This window comes from Sus scrofa, chromosome 15 (genome assembly GCF_054392235.1).
Source record: "Sus scrofa isolate SSC_HxYL_T2T_F1_AM1 chromosome 15, Sscrofa_HxYL_maternal_Yorkshire_Landrace_v2.0, whole genome shotgun sequence".
Lineage (NCBI taxonomy): Eukaryota > Metazoa > Chordata > Mammalia > Artiodactyla > Suidae > Sus > Sus scrofa.
The window spans coordinates 76,601,439-76,621,119 of NC_139397.1; the positions used below are offsets into that span (position 1 = coordinate 76,601,439).

Genomic DNA, 19,681 nt, shown 5'->3' on the forward strand with positions numbered 1-19,681 from the left:
GCATAATTATTTGTTTTGTGTCTTTTAAACACAAACCATCTTGCTCAATAAAGTGACACCTTTTGGTCATTACTCAGTTGATGTTCCTGGGTCATGTTTTTCCATCAAATGTAGGTGAAACATTCAACATTTGAAAGCTAACATGGAATCTGTGTTGCTCACTAATTTTAAGTCATTGAATACAAATCATGTTTTAAAGCTTCCTTTGTGATAATAATTACGAAAAAAAGATGCTGTATAAAAGAGTTGAGGAGTTCCCGTCGTGGCCCAGTGGTTAGCGAATCTGACTAGGAACCATGAGGTTGCAGGTTCGATCCCTGGCCTTACTCAGTGGGTTGGGGATCCGGCATTGCCATGAGCTGCTGTGTGGGTCGCAAATGCGGCTCGGACCCCGCGTGGCTGTGTCTGTGGCGTAGGCTGGCGGCTACAGCTCCGATTCGACCCCTAGCCTGGGAATCTCCATATGCCATGGGAGCGGCCCAAGAAATGGCAAAAAGACAAAAAATAAAAGTTTAAAAAAAAAAAAAAAAGAGTTGAATGGCTTTATGCAGACACCATTGAAAGTAGGTTACCAAATGAATACTTTGTTGGTTCTGTTGCTGTTATTATTTTAAATTTGGAAGAGTACTTAAGAGTCATAAAATATATGTATTATGAAGAGCAATAAATTCAGTTGTGTAAACTATTTTTTCAAGGTAGAAAAGTCTTTTCAGAATACTTGTTTCAGGACTTGTGGCTATAGCTGGCTGAGTCTGTTCTATTATAGACCCATTCTCAAGCCCCTTTTACTGCAACATTGATGACCAAAAGGCAGTGCCGCATAGCCTGTTGAGTAGTGTCTAGCAAGCGGTTCACCTGCTCAGAGTGTAGAAGAGAGTCTCAAATCAGGTGCCTAGATTCCTGGCCTGTAGAAATAATATGTGTCTTGTCTGTGTTATGGAACATCTGCTAGAGATATTGAGCATCATATAATGTTCTAGATGCTTGGCTTATAAAGATGGCTGTCACCTTTCTGGTGCCAAAGCATTACCATTACATTCTATGGAGCATCTTTTGATTTCATTTCTGATTTGTAAAATTGAATATTAACATGTGTGATTGTGTTTCATAAAGTTAATTAATGTGAGACTAAAATAGATAATATTTTTCAAAAAGCCTGAAATTTGATACCATGATACATGTACAGATACAAATTTAATTGCAAAGGTAAAAGGCAAAATATGTTTCTTGTTTAAAAATTCAAACAATACAGAACTCTGTAAAATAAAAAACGAAAATCCATCTTTTCCAAACCTCATTGTTCAGTTTAGTGTGTTATCTGATGTTTTTAAGCCATGTCCACATAGACAATACAAATACATTTAGTTTTAGTGTTGGTCCTGGGAGCATGTTTTATATGTATGTATCTATATCTATCTATCTATCTATTAATGCATATATATATACATGTACACATACATCATACTATAAAATGCTTTTTTCCTGAAGGATATATTGTGGGCATTCTTCCCTATGCACCATATTTTATGGTATATCTGATGATTTATTTAACCATCCTACTTAAATTGAAAATTTAGGTTGTCTCTACTTTTTTTTAATCATTAAATGAAGTTGCAGCAAATATAATAGTTCATAATAATAGTTCATTTATCTTATTGCTCAGGTTCCAATATTCATGGGTTTTATTTTTTCGTTGACTTATTGCTGTATTGAAACCACACTATATTAATCACTGCAATCTTTTGTATGTTTTGATCTCAAGAAAGGGTAGTATTCCCTTATTATTCAGAAATATCTTGGCTGTTCTTGCTCAGTTTTTCTTCCAGATGGAATTTAGAATCAACTTGATAAGTTCTACAAAACAACAACACACTCTTAAGATTTTTATTGTGATTGCCCTGAATTTTAGGTGTATTTGGGAAGAGTTCACATAATTAAAGTGTTGAACATTTTATCTAGGAAACTTTGAAGAATAATCATGTATTTTACATTTAGTGTGTGGTAAGCGGGATTGCTGTGGCTCAGGAACAGACCTGTATGTGTGGTGGGTCATGTATGCACACATATGTGTATACTGGGGTGGGAAAGAAACAGGAATGAATGCATAAAATTAGAATCTTTGAGGATTGTGTTATGATTTTACAAATTTGTATGAGGGAATGGAGAAAGGGGGGAATAGAGAAGCTGATGGTGTAGTCAGGTCCTAGATGTTTCCAAGGCTCTGCTTGTTGGACTTGAACACCCACTCTTCTTTTACTTTGTACAACTCAACACCTATATCCTACTGCTTCTGGAAATGTTTCCAGAATTCTTAGAATAGAAGCTTCTTTTTCATTACCTGAGCCCCATTTACCATTCCAACCACTTTTCTGGTTCTTCTCCAAGTGTAGGTTCTTTGGGTCTTATATTTCTTTCTTTGTATGTACCCTGTCCTGTGTCCCCTTCCTGGGCATTTTACTCCTTAATAAAGTTAACAACCAATACATAATCTATACCCATCAGTGTTCTTTGTTCTTGGGATTTATCAGTGAATGGTATAAAAAATTCCAGTCCGTCATGAAGCCTACATTATAGTCATAATATGTAAGAAATCATATAGTACATTAGTACGTGCTAAGCACTAAGCATAAATAAAAACAGAGCAGAGTGGGATCAAGTTGGGGGTGGGTTTTAATTTTAAATTAGGATAATCAGGAAAGTCAACAAAAAGGTGACATTTGTACTGTCTTGAAAGTGTCAGGGGGATTAGCAGTGCAAATATCTGGGCTCTACAGTAACAAGCTTGTTTTTATTGCCCTTTATTGCCTCAGGAAAAGGTCAAGAAAATATATACATATTGATTCTTTTGTGTTGGGTTTGTCTAGTCTTCAGTGACTTATTTTGATCTGTAGGTGTAGGTCCTCCCCTTTCCCAACTCTGGAAAGTTTACTGTCTATAACCTTGAATACAGTTTAGTTTGTTCTAGATTTTTCTATAAAAACCCTTGGAGTTCTACTAAAATTCAAACAAAATGAGAGAGGTTTGAATTCTGTAAAAATTCCAGTTTATGACATCTGTAAAAATATGGACAAGATTTTAGAGGCAAGAGATTTTAAGTTTTAAGCAGTCCTGAGCGAAAAATAAATATTTGTTGAATGACAGAATGGGAATGGATGTTCAAGTTTTCCCCCATTCTATTTCCCTCACATCTGTCATGTGTTTTGTAGCTTTTCTTTCGGTGACTTTCTTCTCTATGTTCCAAGTACTTATGCTTTTCCTCTACATTACAAATTTTCAGTTTTTATTTCCACTTTTTATTGCCTTCACTATAGATTTTAATTGTTTCAGTATTTAGGATATTTTTCATTTTCCCTTTATTTCTGCCAACTTCTTTGTGATATCTTATTCATGATGCTTGTCTTCTCCTTATGGCCCATTTTCTTTTTTTCATAGCATTTGATGCTCTTTGGTGACACCAAATGATTATTTTCAAAAACATATTTGAATCCATTTAAAAACCTTTTTATTTTTTATTACTGTCGTGCTTTTCCATAGTGCCTTTAGAGGAAGCTTTTGCTTATTGTATAGATTATGTTTTAAGTAAAAAATATAAAAACCTAGTTAGAAGGTGGCTGTGGAAAACAGGACACTTCGTTTCATTCCCATCAGAGGAACAAGCTTGTCCCCAAGAGCCTCCTGCCTATCCTGCTCCCACATGACTTGGTGGGTGCACCCAGAAGTGTCTTAGCGTCTGTCATGGACATGCTTACTTTGTTTTCAAGCTTCAGATATAGAAGATAAAGTGAATGTTAAGCCTGTTTACCCTGAAGCCAGATGCCTGAGTTTATTTTGATTTTGTTTTTGTTTTTGTTTTAAATAATTCAATGCATTTTATTATGTGTATAGTTGTATAACCATCACAGATGCTTAAGTTAAAATTCCACTTTTGCCCATTTGCGTTTACTGCATGACCCAGGAAAAGTCACTTAACCTTAACTTGGTTAGTTACTTGGCTTCATTTTCCTGCTCTATAAAATGGAAATCAAATGCCACTGACCATAAAGGATTGTCATTGGGATTAAATGAATAGATATATGTTAAATATTTTAGAGAATAATTGGCAAATAACTTAGTAACGTCAGGAATAACTAACTGTGTTAGCAAATGTATTCTTAATTTTCATGGTTATTTATACACCCCATCGTTTTTATTTGTTTCTGTTTCTTCAACTTTAAAGGAGAACACGTATGTCAGTTGGTACCAGGAGGGAATTGTATTGGCCTATCTCAATTTTCCCAGGCTCCTGGAATATTCCCCCTTTCATAGTATACCTAGAATTAACAAAACAGAACCTCCCAAAGTAGCTTAGCCCCATTTTATTGGGATGTATGACTGTAGTTTGGCTCTATATGCTGCTGCTTTGGAGTTTTCTCCTGCTCTGGCTATTTGATTCTAACTGTGGTCCAGTCAGGCTAATGAATCACTGTTTCTGTATGTCTTTAATGAAAGAAGCTGCTGCCCATTATGTGATGTTACCAGGGTTTTAAAAGGGTTTTTCTGTTTGTTTTTGACAACAAATCTTCAGCTGTACTGTGCCTCCCATTTTCTTGTCTGTAGAAAGTGCTGGTGGGAACAAAAGAGGGAGGGGTGGCCATGTGGGGAGGCATGATTCAGTGTGACTGGGACAGAGGGTGGAGTTGTATCTGCTTGGTGTGGTCCCTGCCATGACTTGGTTCTGTTACCTCGTATATCATTTCAGTTACTGTTGCCAGGGTTGCAGTTGTGTATCTCCATAGTGTCTAGAAGCAGAGAGCTTCAGAGAAAAACTAAGAATATGTGGATCACAAGCTCTTAATCATGATTCTATCCTTCATTCTTGAACTAAATTATTTTATCTCTTTAATTATAATTTCAAAACCCTAGGATTTAAATTTTGGCTACTAAAATGCCTGCTTTTATACAGGAGTATGCTGACTTTTTTTTCTCTGTCACTGTTTTAAAATTAGAGTGAAAACAGTTAATTAGAGCATCTCATTAACAAATTGCCTATAGAAATAAAGATATATTGTGGCATGGAAAGGAAATGTACTTGGGATTAATGGTGAATTTGAGCTGAAGTGTTATACAAAATGAGTAAATACTGCTGATTACCTTGTAGGTGAATGATAATGAGCTCCTTACTGCAGAAAATTATCTATTATTATTTTTACTATTTTTGCTTTTTAGGGCCACACCCCTGGCTTATGGAGGTTTCCAGGCTAGGGGTTGAATCAGAGCTATAGCTGCCGGCCTACACCACAGCCACAGCAACACCAGATCCAAGCCTTGTCTGCAACCTACACCATAGCTCATGGCAACGCCGGATCCTTAACCCACTGGTTGAGGCCAGGGATCAGTCAGTGGGTTAAGGATATCTGTATCCTCATGGATGCTAGTCTGATTCATTTCCACTGAACCATGGTGGGAACTCTGATATCTAAGTATTATTTTTAAACCACAAGAAAAAAAATTAAAAAGAACACAAGGACGGTTACAAAATCTAAGCGTTGCGGTAGAACCTGGGTATTTCAATGCATTCTATTAAGGTTTTTTTTTAAAAAGCTTTTATATTTTCAATAAAGATTTTAGGGTTATGAGGGCTATATAAAAATTTGGAAGGCTAGAATTATTGGCTATAATGTTTCTTAAGACATTTTATTTTTCGAGAATTGTTTTTTTTAATAAAATATTGAAAATAATACCTACTCCAAAAGTTGGTTTTTTTAGACGCAGTGAAAAATAATACATGAAAAATAACACAACACAGCATATGGCACTAAAGAAGGCTAGTAAACATTAAATTTAGGGGTTTCTCTAAGGGTTTCAACTTAACTGAAAAGTGGAATTCCCATTGCGGTGCAGTGGAAACGAATCTGACTAGTATCCATGAAGACGTGGGTTCGGTCCCTGGCCTCACTCAGTTGGTTAAAGGATCCAGCTTTACCTTGAACTGTGGTGTAGGTTGCAGATGGGGCTTGGGTCCCGAGTTGTTGTGGATGTGGTGTGGGCCAACAGCTACAGCTCAGATTCAACCCCTAGCTTGGGAATTTCCATGTGGCTCGAGTGCAGTCCTAAAAAGGAAAAAAAAAAGTTAACTGAAAAATGCCAGTTTTAGGTAAAAATCTAAACAACAAATTTACTGCAGATCTATTTCTGACATAATGTCACCTGTTTTGCTCATCAGTCACATAGACTTTATTTTCCTCTGTTCATATTTGCAAAAAATTTGTATTTCCCGATTGTCTAGCAGATATTTCATATTGTAATGTGGAGAGGTGGCTGAATAAGTAAGGACGATGGAGAAATCATATTCCACCCTAGTCTAATGATAAATTTTCTGCTCAATTTCTCATCAAATAATAATAGTTCAGCTGTGCTCAGCTGTGATGAGTAAGTGCCAAGTACTATGCAAGGTGCCATTTATGTAGCATCCAATCCTGTAAAGGAGATGCTATCCTTATTTTATTTTGAATAATCCCAGATGGAGGAAATTAAGGAGTTTATCTGTGTTCACATACTAACCAATAATGGTGTTTAGGTTTAATCTGGATCATTTACACTCAAAGCCATCCTCCCAATTGGGAGAATGCCTGCAAAGGTTTGATACCTTCCTAGCCTGTTTAAACATTAAATATAAATAGGCTATGCTATTAAAAAACACATTATCAATTTTCCATCATTATGTCATTTGAGTTTTTCTATATTTTAATATAAAATTCCACGTAGTCTTCAAATTACAAATGGATTATTTTCTGAACATTCATTTCCAAATCAGATTTCAAAATATGGGGATAAGAAATAACTTTATTTAAAGTTGACAAAAAACAAATATAGACAAAGGAAATAAAGAGATACATCAGGATGCATAGGAGTTACTGTCATGGCTCAGTGGAAACGAATCTGACTAGTATCCATGAGGACACAGGTTCGATCCCTGGCCTTGCTCAGTGAGTTAAGGATCCAGCATTGCTGTGAACTGTGGTGTAGGTTGCAGATGTGGCTCAGATCTGGTGTTGCTGTGGTTGTGGCATAGGCCAGTGGCTACAGCTCTGATTCGACCCCTCACCTGGGAACCTCCATATGCCGCAAGTGCACCCCTAAAAAGCAAAAAAAAAAAAAAAAAAGAAAAAAGAAAAAAATTAAATTCCAAAGAGAGGGGTATTCTCTATACTTTGAAGGAATAATAAATGGAATTCTAAGAAGAATGAAAAATTTTCCTATGAAGTCCCTTTAGTAGTTGAAATATTCATGAATGTGAAAATTAGTAATTTATAGACGTATGTACAATAGAGGTGGATTTAATAACTGGTAAAATACTTTTAAAAATAGGGGTGAATGTGCAGTCTTTTGTACAAACTCTGACCTAATGGACTAAAGAGATGGTTAACAGGAAGTAATGGACATTCAGAATAAAATAATTTCCTCTTCTCTTGCCAAGGTGGTGCCATGGTCTGGGGTGGCTCTGTTGTTGAAATGTGTAGGTGGTTGGTTAGGAACAAAAACGTGGAAGGATTAGATGATCCCTGGGCTAAAATGAGGTAAAACTCTTGTGAAGTTTTGCTGTAGGGTAACTGTAAGTCATTTTTTCTTTTTGTGTTTCAGAAAAAACATATCAATAACACTTTAAAATGATTTTAAATGTGTCTTTTTCTCTTCCTGAACAATTGATCAGTGGTAGTACATTCTTCAAAGTGACCATATCCTGTGAATTACAAATTGGAACAAAGTAAAACGTTGTTATTTTACTTTGTAAACTCTTGGCATCCAGATTTCTGGAACTTTTCAATGAAAGGGCTATAACATAACTTGATTTAAATTATTTTTTCATATCAAATCCAATTCCTTTTAACGGTTGGTTTTTTTCAAATGATAGAAGGTGATGTGAAACATGGGCCTGATACAATTAAATAGTTTGTTTTGGAAACCTTTAGGAGTTCCTGTTGTGGCTCAGCGGAAATGAATCTGACAAGCATCCATGAGGATGAAGTTTTGATCCCTGGCCTTGCTTAGCCGGTTAAGGATCCGTTGTTGCCTTGAGCTGTGGTGTAGGTCATAGACGCAGCTCAGATCTGGCATGTTGCTGTGGCTCTGATTCAACCTCTATCTTGGGAACCTCCATATGCTATGGGTGCAACCCTAAAAAGACAGAAAAAAAAATAAAAATAAATTTAAAAATTTAAATAACCTTTATATATCATTTGCAAATTAAATAGTGAAGATAAGATTTGTCAAATTTCAATACAATGATTACTAATTTACAAAATAGGACTTTATTCTTTTTTTAATTTTTTAATTTTTTAAGTTTTAATTTTTTTTACAAGTTAAGTTTTACTTATTTATTTTTTTAAATTGTTTTTTCCCCAATACAATTTTTTTTTACTACTCTACAGCATGGTTATGAAACATATATACATTCCTTTTTCTCACATTTTCATGCTCCATCATAAGTGACTAGACATAGTTGCCAGTGATACACAGCAGGATCTCATTGCTAATCCATTCCAAAGGCAGTAGTTTGCATCTGTTAACCCCAAGGTCCCAATCCACCCCATTCCCTCCCCCTCCCCCTTGGCAACCAAAAGTCTCTTCTCCAAGTCCATGATTTTCTTTTCTGTGGAAAGGTTCATTTGTGCCTTAGATTATATTCCAGATATAAGTGATATCATATAGTATTTGTCTTTCTCTTTCTGACTTACTTCACTCAGGATGAGAGTCTCTAGTTCCATCCATGTGGCTGCAAATGGCATTATTTTGTTCCTTTTTTATGGCTGAGTAGTATTCCATTGTGTATGTATACCATATCTTCTTAATCCAGTCATCTTCCCCCTGGACATTTGGGTTGTTTCCATGTCTTGGCTAATGTGAATAGTGCAGCAGTGAACATGCAGGTGCATGTGTCTTTTTTAAGGAAAGTTTTGTACGGGTATATGCCCAAGGGTGGGGTTGCTGGGTCATATGGTAGTTCTATGTATAATTTTCTAAGGTACCTCCATACTGTTCTCCATAGTGGTTGTACTAGCTTCCATTCCCACCAACAGTGCAGGAGGGTTCCCTTTTCTCCTCCAGCATTTTTTATTTGTGTACTTATTAATGATGGCCATTCTCACTGGTGTGAGGTGGTATCTCATGGTAGTTTTGATTTGCATTTCTCTAATAATCAGGGATGTTGAGCATTTCTTCATGTGCTTGTTGGCCATCTGTGTATCTTCCTTGGAGAATTGTCTATTCAGGTCTTTTGCCCATTTTTCCATTGGGTTGTTGGCTTTTTTGCTGTTGTTTAAGTTGTTTGTATATTTTAGAGATTAAGCCCTTGTTTGTTTCATCATTTGAAACAATTTTCTCCCATTCTGTAAGCTGTCTTTTTGTTTTCTTTTTCGTTTCCTTTGCTGTGCAAAAGCTTGCTAGTTTGATTATGTCCCATTTGTTTATTTTTGCTTTGATTTCTGTTGCTTTGGGAGACTGACCTGAGGAAACATTTGTAAGGTTGATGTCAGAGAACGTTTTGCCTATGTTCTCTTTCAGGAGTTGATGTTGTCTTCTTTTATATTTAAGTCTTTCAGCCATTTTGAGTTTATTTTTTGTGCTTGGTATGAGGGTGTGTTCTAGTTTCATTGCTTTACATGCAGCTGTTCAGGTTTTCCAGCAAAACTTGCTGAAAAGGCTGTCTTTTTCCCATATTATGTCCTTGCCTCCTTTGTCAAAGATTAATTGACCATAGGTGTCTGGATTCTCTATTCTGTTCCATTGGTCCAAATGTCTGTTTCGGTACCAATACCACACTGTCTTGATTACTGTGGCTTTGTAATATTGCCTGAAGTTTGAGGGGGTTATGCCTCCTGCTTGGTTTTTGTTCTTCAGAATCGCTTTGGCAATTCTGGATCTTTTGTGGTTCCATAATAAATTTTTGGATTGTTTGTTCTAGTTCTGTGAAAAATGTCGTATGTAACTTGACAGGGATTGCATTGAACCTGTAGATGGCTTTGGGTAGTACAGCCATTTTTACAATATTAATTTTTCCAACCCAGGAGCATTGAAATATCTTTGCATTTACCTCTTCTTTAATTTTCTTGATTAATGTTTATAGTTTTCAGTATATAATTCCTTTACTTCCTTGGTCAGCTGTATTCCCAGGTATTTGATTTTGGGGGTGCAGTTTTAAAACGCATAGTATTTTTGTATTCCTTTTATAATATTTCATTGTTAGCATACAGAAATGTGACTGATTTCTGAATGTTAATCTTCTATCCTGCTACTTTGCTGAATTTGTTGTTCAGTTCAAGTAGTTTTTGGGTTGAGTCCTTAGGGTTTTCTATATATAGTATCATGTCGTCTGCATACAGTGACAGTTTTACCTCTTTGAAAAAGTTGATGTTTAATGATATAATAAATATAATTACAAAATACAGACATGGGATTTTTGTTTGTTTGTTTCGGGGCCAATTGTCAAATCCAAGCCACAGCTATGAACTGTGCCACAGCTGCAGCATGCTAGATATTTAATCTACCATGCCAGGCCAGGAATCGAACACAAACCTCTGCAGTGACGCAAGCTGCTGCATTCATATTTTTAACCCACTGTACCACAGTGGGAACTCCAGACATGGGAAATTTACTAAATAAAATTAAAAATGTTCCATTGCCTTGAAACTACATTAACATACAAAGAACTATAGAAAAGTGGTTAAAAACATGTTATACACCTATGTGTTCAAATCCTAGTCCAGCTACTTTCTAGCACGTGTGCCTTGTACAAAGTATAAGCATGTATTCAGGTTTCTTTTTGGAAGATGATTAAGAGATATGGAATACAGTTATACCCCATTCAAAATATGTTGTTTCTCTCAAAAAGTATGAATGTTCTGAAATTTGATTTTACCCTATTGCAAGCCAACAAGTCAGCTGGCCGCCATTCTATGCACATTAGAGGAAGACACAAGACTCTTCAGTTAGAGACAAAGGACCTTATTACACGTTGCACAGAAAGCAGCATGGGCATCAGCATATTTTTCCCCTTTGCCTCCTGTGTTGCATCAGGGCCAGGGGATATGCTTAGATGCCACACAAGCAGTGGGTTCATTTCACAGATGAGGAACCCAGGAAAGTGCCTTTTGAGCAAGCAGCAAATATCACAGTCCATGGCAGAAAAGCAGATCCCTCTACCACTGGAGAGCAAGCAGCCACATGGTTATCACACGCTGGTGGACTTGGCCTACTTAGTTGCCTATGTGACTAGCTGGAAAAACTGCTCACTATCAGAAGACAGATAAACTCTGCATCTGGCATATTCAGCAGGAACATGCAGGGATGCTCAGAGTCCTGGCAGTCAGCCTCAACCCCCAAACTACCCCTTAACCCTATGTGTCCTTAGCTGTACTCAAATTGCCACTTGAGTATTCCACTCGTGGGCCACTCTGATTAATCTTAGCAAGAGAGTAGACCTGTATAGGTTCAGTTTGTCTCATAGAACATTGAATTAAAGCTACTTCCTAGAGGACTCTAAGCAGCAGCATGGGGCTACCCTTCAGTATTGATCTCAGTTATGATGCCCAGGGTCTCAGACTCAGTCTGCTGAAATAATTCTATAAATACTAGGGTATATACTTTAAAAAGACACACAACTTTCTCCTTAAGTCTCTGCATTAACCTTTTTCTAGATGAATCACTCCAGGTAGAGAGGTTGTATTAGGGATTTTACTGATTCTACCTTGGTCTACCAAAAAGATGTGTAGGGCCATACTATTTTCCATAAAAGTCCTGAGAAGAGGGATGAAACTGACTAAAGACCTCCCATGTCCAAAATGGCATCCTTGATAAATTCGCCAAAAGACAAGGACACATTTCTTAAAGGCATTTCTCATGGGAGCTGCAGGAGCTGCGTGGGGCCAACCTCTAATGCATCTGATTGACCTCTCTATAAAGTTGTAGGCAGTTAAGTCAAGGTCACCATCATTTGGTGGGGAATGGCAGATCTAGGAATCAGGTAAATGTAAGCAGCTTACTATCCTTTGGGACAATTTACCAAGATGTTTTTCTTGTTTTGTGAAGAAGGTCCAGAGTGGTTTGGAAAGACAAAAGATCATTAATGTCCCTACCTGCTCTGTACCTCTTGAGTTCTAAGATGATCTCATCCCAGATGTTGGCTTTGTTACTCTCCATGTACTCCCACAAAATCAGTGTGTCCTGTTCCAATAACTATAAATTCACCTTTTTTCTAGTCATCATCTCCATGCACCCAGACCTTTCATCCAGAGCATCAGATGCAAGAGGGATAAGGGTATTTTGATAGAATTTATTGAGATGTATTAATAACCCCTCTTGTCCCAGGTGGGTCTCTGTCATGAACCCCAGCATCAAGTGTACTCAACCTAGTTCTTACTATGTTCATGATCTGAGGACCATATCAACCCAATACCAGAATTCAAGTGGCTGAACCATAATTAAGTTTGAAGTCCATAGGCTCCCTTTTGACAAGGCTGACACCCAGAGAACCTGCCAAGATGGCCTGAGGTTGTTAGCAGTGTGGGGAGGGAAGAAACATCATGGCCAGGACTGGTAGGGTGGAACACAGATTTTCAAAATAGGTTTATATGACTCATCAACCCTGTGATCCTGATCATTACCCAGGAGATGACCAAGAAAAGATGAACTGTTGGGAAGAACTGCCATATTTATTGACCAAACTGCCTTTACTAAGGTGTGTGGATCAGGAGAAGGTGAGGGAGGTACAATCAGAAATCTTTTTGTGAACATTTTTTTCAAAGGCCTTGTCACTTCATAATGACACCAGCATTTAAGGATTAGAAGAGGCATGAAGTGTTCACTAAATACCTTGACTGTTGGCCTAATGTTGGGCCTTCATGTTAGAGTTGCTCAGTTGTCAGAGTGTAAATGGTAAATGGTCTGGAAAGCTGAAAACATGACACAGTTTATTCCCATAGGTCACAGTGAAGTGTCTGGGGTTAGCTGAGCAGGTTAAATAGCAATTGCTTCATGTTTTGCCATCAGCTTATTTCACCAACTATAAGAAACTCTAGGCACTGTTGGTAGCCCTCTCTAGGGTGGGCACCTTACCACTGTGTTATCTTCCATAACAAAGGAAGGGCAGCAGGGAGAAAACCTTCAATTCCTGATAAATCACCCAGGTTTTTCTCCTGCTCTCCCCAGACAGATAGGTAAGATCTTTGTTTGAGGGGGATTTCCCCAAGATCTCTGAGGGATAAGAACTTCATTTTAATAGGCAGAAAACTGGAAAGAGGAGGGAATGATAGCATTTAAACAGTGCTAGACTAAAGAGTAAGCTAATTGCATAAGATAATATAATTGCCAAATTGAGAGGCAAAGTGAATTGTCTACAAAAGAAATTATCAGAAACACACATACAAGGCTGAAAATAAGTGACATTGGATTGACAGACTAGTCAGATTTTTTTTGTTTCAGCAATATCTACTACAGAAAGCCTTCGCTTGGGATTTTTCCTTTACTCATCCATTTTTCATCAGAAGCAGAGGAGTTAATTGTGTCTTTGTTTTTTTAATGAACTTTAAACTGAAACCCAAAGTCTTCTTGATGATGTGCTCATATAGAACTGTGACAAACATGCTGTATTTAAGACATGCTGTCTTATCTATAATGTTTTATTTTTGCCTATTACTCAAAGAACTAGCATTACATACCTAGTTTATATGTTTTTATACCTTTGTATTAATTTTCAAAAAGAAATAACATTACCTATTTCATAAGTTGCATATGAAATTCTATATCATTGAAAATTTATATATATATATGCATAACATTTATTTTCCTACATTTATATTATTTACTTATATTTTTACAAAATTATTTCAGTACCACACGTATATGTGCAGGACACTAAATATGGTTTTAAGGGTGATTAAGACTTGTTTTCTACATTAAGTTCAAAGAGTAAGAAAAGCAAGCATGGGAAGGGCACCCTTAAAAACATGTCTTACTAGGTAGGCTAAAATAAGGCCCAATTATTAAGGCAATTGATGAAATTAAGAGATTATGTACTTAAAATAATACCGTCATTAGAACAGACAGGAAAGTTAATCAGAACATAAGACCCAGAAGTAGATTCAGTACATCTTAAACTTGGCTTTCAAATAAATTTTCATTTAAAAAAAATCATTAAATGGTATCATAATAGTTGGTTTACTATTTGAAAAATATTCAGAAATATAATTAAAGCTCATATGAATTAAAAATAAAAATCAAACCAAAATTAAATAGATGGAAATGTAATTTAAATATTTGAGCTCAGTTGTGACTAAGCTATTTATTAGATTCATGAAAAGAAACTGCAGTAGATAGATACATAAAACTTACTTTCCTGGCAAGTGCTTTGATCTCACTCTCTTATGGAATTTTATCAGAATAAAGACATTTTGGAGTTCCCATTGTGGCTCAGCAGGTTAAGAATCTGACTAGTATCCCTGAAGATGTGGATTTGATCCCTGGCCTTGCTCACTGCGTTAAGGATCTGGCATTGCTGCAAGGTCCAGTGTAGGTCACAGATGTGGCTCAGATCCAGTGTGGCTGTGGCTGTGGTGCAGGCCAGCAGCTGCAGCTACGATTCAACCCCAGCCCAGGAACTTCAATATGCTCCAGGTGTGGCCCTAAAAAGAGAAAAAATAAGTATATTGTATTTATCACTACTCATGGGTGCTGCTTTTACTATTCCAAGGTAAAGCTTATGTTAGAGCATATTGTTGTTCTGCCTCTTGTATCCCCTTGCCCAGAGTGGACACAGGATGACTGAGTTTTTTTCCTATGTGGGATAAAGCCTGGGTAACTTTCTTTACACCTTTATGTATTTATTACATTTACTGTATAATTACCATGTTCCGAGCAGTACTCTAAGCACAGTGTAAAAAACTCATGTAAACCCAGCTTAAGCTGAATGACACTTTGATGCAGGTGAGGGACCTGAATGGGCAAGGCCCACCATATATTCATTGATGATCAAGAGAGAGACAGGAGACTTGGTAGGTGTTAAATGACCAGTTGTGTGAAACGTGATAGGGATGCAAAGGTGATGGCTCTAAACTATTCCACATGCTTTCATGCTCTGGGAGCCTCTGCTGATGAATTGGTTCTTCAGGAAATGTAAGACTTTTGGGGAAGAGATTTCAACTTTATTTCAAGCTCTTCCATCGCTTCCTTGGGGAGCAGCAGCTTTGTCTCTCTTTGGCCCCTGTCAGCTGACCATGATCTCCCACCCTACCATGTATTGTCTTTTCTTGTCCTCCCCCCAGGAGTTGCTCCAGCAAGCCTTCAGGTTTCAGACAGGAAAGAAGCAATTCAGTGTGCTTTGAGTGTCTTAGTGAAAAAGAATAGGGAAGAATTGCAGGTGTGCAACAGAGACAGGTAGTATTTTATTTTGCCGCACTTGGCCTGAAGGAAGGGTCTGGTCCCTGTTGCTTGAAGTTCTCTTTAAAATAAAACATTTTTTAAAAAATTACTAAAAACTCCTTGGGTTTTATGTTGTTGCATAGGTGTCCATCATTGGGAAAAGGAAAAAGTCTCATTTGGCAGGCTTTCCTACTGGTGACAATTCAATAGAAAATTCTGTAAGAGGAAAAAGATTTAATCTACCAAAAATCAACTTGAAAAGAAATTTTAGGAGCTATTCTAAGAGCATTATACAAATAATTGAGTGGCATTAATTTATTCCTTAGATAAATACCTATTGACTGATTATTGAACAAAAAATTTGAATGTCATTGCCCTCGATGAGGAGAATCAGTATTTAAAAAGGTAAAATTTTGCTTCAGTTGATCTCTCAAGTTAATGCAATTGTAATCAGAAGTTTAGTAGACCCAAACAGGCACTTATATAATCAAGGAAATTGTGACAGACCGCCCTGTCAAATAGTGTGTGGGATATCAAATGTATCCTATTTGTTCAGTGAAAAAGAAGCACAAGAACAAAAATCAATATATATGTATATGTGTGCATTTTTAAGCAATCTTTTAAAAAAATCTCAATCCAAGCTTTCCCAGCTGTTTTATGACCATTCTACTATGAAAGCTGCAGAATATTTTGAATTCTGTTAAGAATACAAATTAGAAGCTTTCTGAAGTTGTTTTGTAGTTCTTGTAAGATATTGATTTTGTGGTAAGACAGTGTTTCTGAGTCTCAAGGGTAACCCCCCCTTTTTTTTCACATGAAAGAATCTTTTTTTAAACACTGGCAGATCTTTCTGTTTTCTCATTCTTACAGGCACAGTACAATATTGGGAGTTGATGTCTGCTCTGCAAAAGTTCATTTTGATTTATTTTGGTTCTCCCATAACCATGTAAAGAGACATTAAAATAATTTGTCTGCAGTTTACTTTGTTATGGCATATGTCAGATTACCTTTCATATGACACGGCCAGTGATTGAAGCTGGAAAAAGGGCAATAAAAGCTTCATTATGGGTATTCTGGACATTAATAATCATAACTAACATTTATGAGTACTTCCTGTGTGTATCATATATGTTAGTGTTTTTCTTTCAGTGTCTCCACTCATCCAGGCAGTATCTACAAAGTCAGTGTTATTTTTGTCATTCCTGTTTTTCTGAGGCAGGAATTGATGATGTTAGTAAGGAATTGATGTTAATTTATTAACCCAGGTTAAACAGTGAGTAAGTAGCTGGAATTCACATCCCAAGCATTGTGTTGGGGAGTTGAGTTTCTTTCATATATTTAGTAACAGACAAAAAAAGATATATTTAGTAACAGTAGGAGCAGCTGTCTCATGTTTTTGTTTTGTTTTTTTTCCTAGCCTATGTGCCCTCATTCGTAACCAGCTTGCAGCCATATCCCACTTTCTGCAGGCACAGTGGTCTTTTCCAAGTGCAAACCGCAAGCCTCTACTTGAGTAGCTGCTAGCAACCCACTGCCCATGCCCTCTCTTCTTAGAGAGCCTATATTCATGGTCCTCTGAGATCCATGCCACTTGTTCACTTGTTTCTGGAATCATGGATCAGAGTCACCTTTCCATTCTGATTCTTTCCACATTCTATTTGGGAGACTTTACTTCTGTTAGGGTCCAAATTTCATTCCTTATTTCCCCCTTTCTTACATGTTTTTAACCTACTTCAATGAATTCTGATACAGTATAGCCTTAGAGAGATAGGGTAATTTGCCACTGTTCAAAACAAATTTGTTATTATTTGGGGTCAGTTTTATAATTTTCTCAGAAAAATATGAAATAACATGTTTTTGATATTGACATCATCCAGCAAGATGAAATGAATTTCACTTTATGAAATACATAACTCTTGTAATTGATTTTATAAATTCAGCCTTTTTGCCCTAAGAACAAAATGTGTAGTTGGGAGGGCTTGAGTTACAAACTCAGAGGATGTCAACTAGCATCTTCCTCAACTATAAAAAACTGTGCATTAAACCCCTGCTGTGTCAGAGACAGATGCATTGTCCTTATAAAGTTGTGTTTCAGAATTGGGTTTATAGGCCCCAGGTGAACTATCACAAACTGTCACTTCAAAAATATTTATATTAATCAGCTGGTTGTGCTGTCTATATATTTGCCACTCACTGTGCAGTTACTACATTTCATTTTAACTAAGTGGTGTCACTGATTCCAGTCTCAGCACATTCTCTCCTACCCTGTTGTTACTTCCTGAAAACTTCTGTTAAGATTATTACTTGATACACATTAAAAAAAAAAGTAGCTTTTCCTTTTAAACTAAATTTAGTAATTTCCCTTGGTTTTTACTTAATTGTGAGACTTCTGACATAGATGACATAGTTGCATTCCTAGGGGACAAATTACTAGCAAAGCTTTCAAATATATCTTGCTGATTGTAATAGGTATAAGTCTAATTATAGTATGTCACTGTGAATTTGTAGAGTATAAAAATAAAGTATGTTAAAGGAAGAAATCACTCACTATAGTAAATAATTATATTATTTTTGCTCACTTTTCAGTTTTTTCCTTTTATAATCCACAGTGGAAATGCCTTCTAGGGCCTTTGGGTAAACATATGTAATGGGTGATGTTATGTGCATTACTGTGAAAGGTGACCACCAGAAAATTTGAAGGTCTTTGTTAAATCCAAGGAATACAGTGGTAACAAAAGGATTTGTTGTAAGCTGGGCAATTTAACAAAATACTTTTAGAGCAATTCTGGAAAAGATCACAGCCATAAATAGGTAAGACAGTTAAAGCAGGCACCGTGACTTACACAGAAGCAAAGCTGGTATATTTATGGCATGTTGAATGTGCGAGAATAGCTGCTGCGGCCCCAGAAATCAGGCAGATAGGATCCAACTGCAGCAGCCCAGGTCATGGAGAATGTGCAAGTTCGATCCCTGGTACAGCAATGGGTTAAAGGATCAGGCTTTGCCATAGCTGTGGTGTAGGTCTCAGTTGCAGCTAGGATTCATTCCCTGGCCTGGGGAACTTCCATATGCTGCAGGTGTGGCCATAAAACAAAAATAAAATAAAGGATAAAAAAATAAGAAAGTAGAGTTGCCTAATTTGACTTCTTCAACATAAACACTTCCTTTAAAGCCACATTTCTATATAATTATTTTTCTGTATCTTTTTTTTTCTCCTCGAGGAAGATGTTCTTCTCAGCTTCCTCAACATATGTTCTGAATTTAACTCAGTCCTAAAAAGTGAACATATATGGTTATTAATTCTGCTATAGAGAATACTGAGGAATTTTAAAAATATCAACAGCTAATTCAATTCTAAAGATCTGTATTCATAATTGGTAAAAGCAGATAGGTTCTGCTTTATTTTATTGAGTTCTTTACCTCCTCTCTTTGCTTTCTAAAATTGCATCAGACATTAATATTGATTGTAGAGTCAGCTTTCAACAGTGTCCTTCTTTGTAATTTATTTATAGGTTTATTACATATGCCCTTGTTCACCAGAAAGAATCAATGCTGAAGAGATGGAAAAAGTACGAGTCAACCCAGTTTTGACCTTATGTGAACTTATATGTAGGCATATAGGAAGCACATACACTTTTTGGCTGGGGACAGATATCCTCCCTGTCTTCCTTATACACTGTGTCTCCTTCCTTCTGTCTACAAGGTCCACAGGAACAGACTCCCTGCCTCTTATTCTTTTTTTTTTTTTTTTTTTTTTTTTTAATTTTATTTTCCCACTGTACAGCAAGGGGGTCAGGTTATCCTTACATGTATACATTACAATTACAGTTTTTCCCCCACCATTTCTTCTGTTGCAACATGAGTATCTAGACATAGTTCTCTTATTCTTAATATTCGTTGCCTCACACTCTGCCCTTCAGTCATACTGGAGCTCCTGCTGTTGTTGATACTTGCCAACTTTACACCCACCCCATGGCCTTTTGCTGAAACCCTGCTCCGCCAGGTTTTTTCTTTTACTCACTTGATTTACACACCTATGCATCAGGGAGATGTTTCTTTTTTCTTTTTTTTGTCTTTTTGCCTTTTCTAGGGCCGCTCCCGTGGCACATGGAGGTTCCCAAGCTAGGGTTCCAATCGGAACTGTAGCTGCCAAGCCTACGCCAGAGCCACAGCAAGGTGGGATCCAAGCCGCGTCTGTAACCTACACCATAGCTCACGGCAATGCCAGATCCTTAACCCACAGAGTAAGGCCAGGGATCAAACCCGCAATCTCATGGTTCCTAGTTGGATT

At 36.9% G+C, this 19,681-nt stretch overlaps 1 protein-coding gene across 3 annotated transcripts in view; it reads left to right on the forward strand.

The window, feature by feature from the left end:
• Positions 1-19,681, forward strand: part of KCNJ3 (potassium inwardly rectifying channel subfamily J member 3) — a 159,539-nt gene that overhangs the window by 92,621 nt on the left and 47,237 nt on the right. The window lies entirely within an intron of this gene.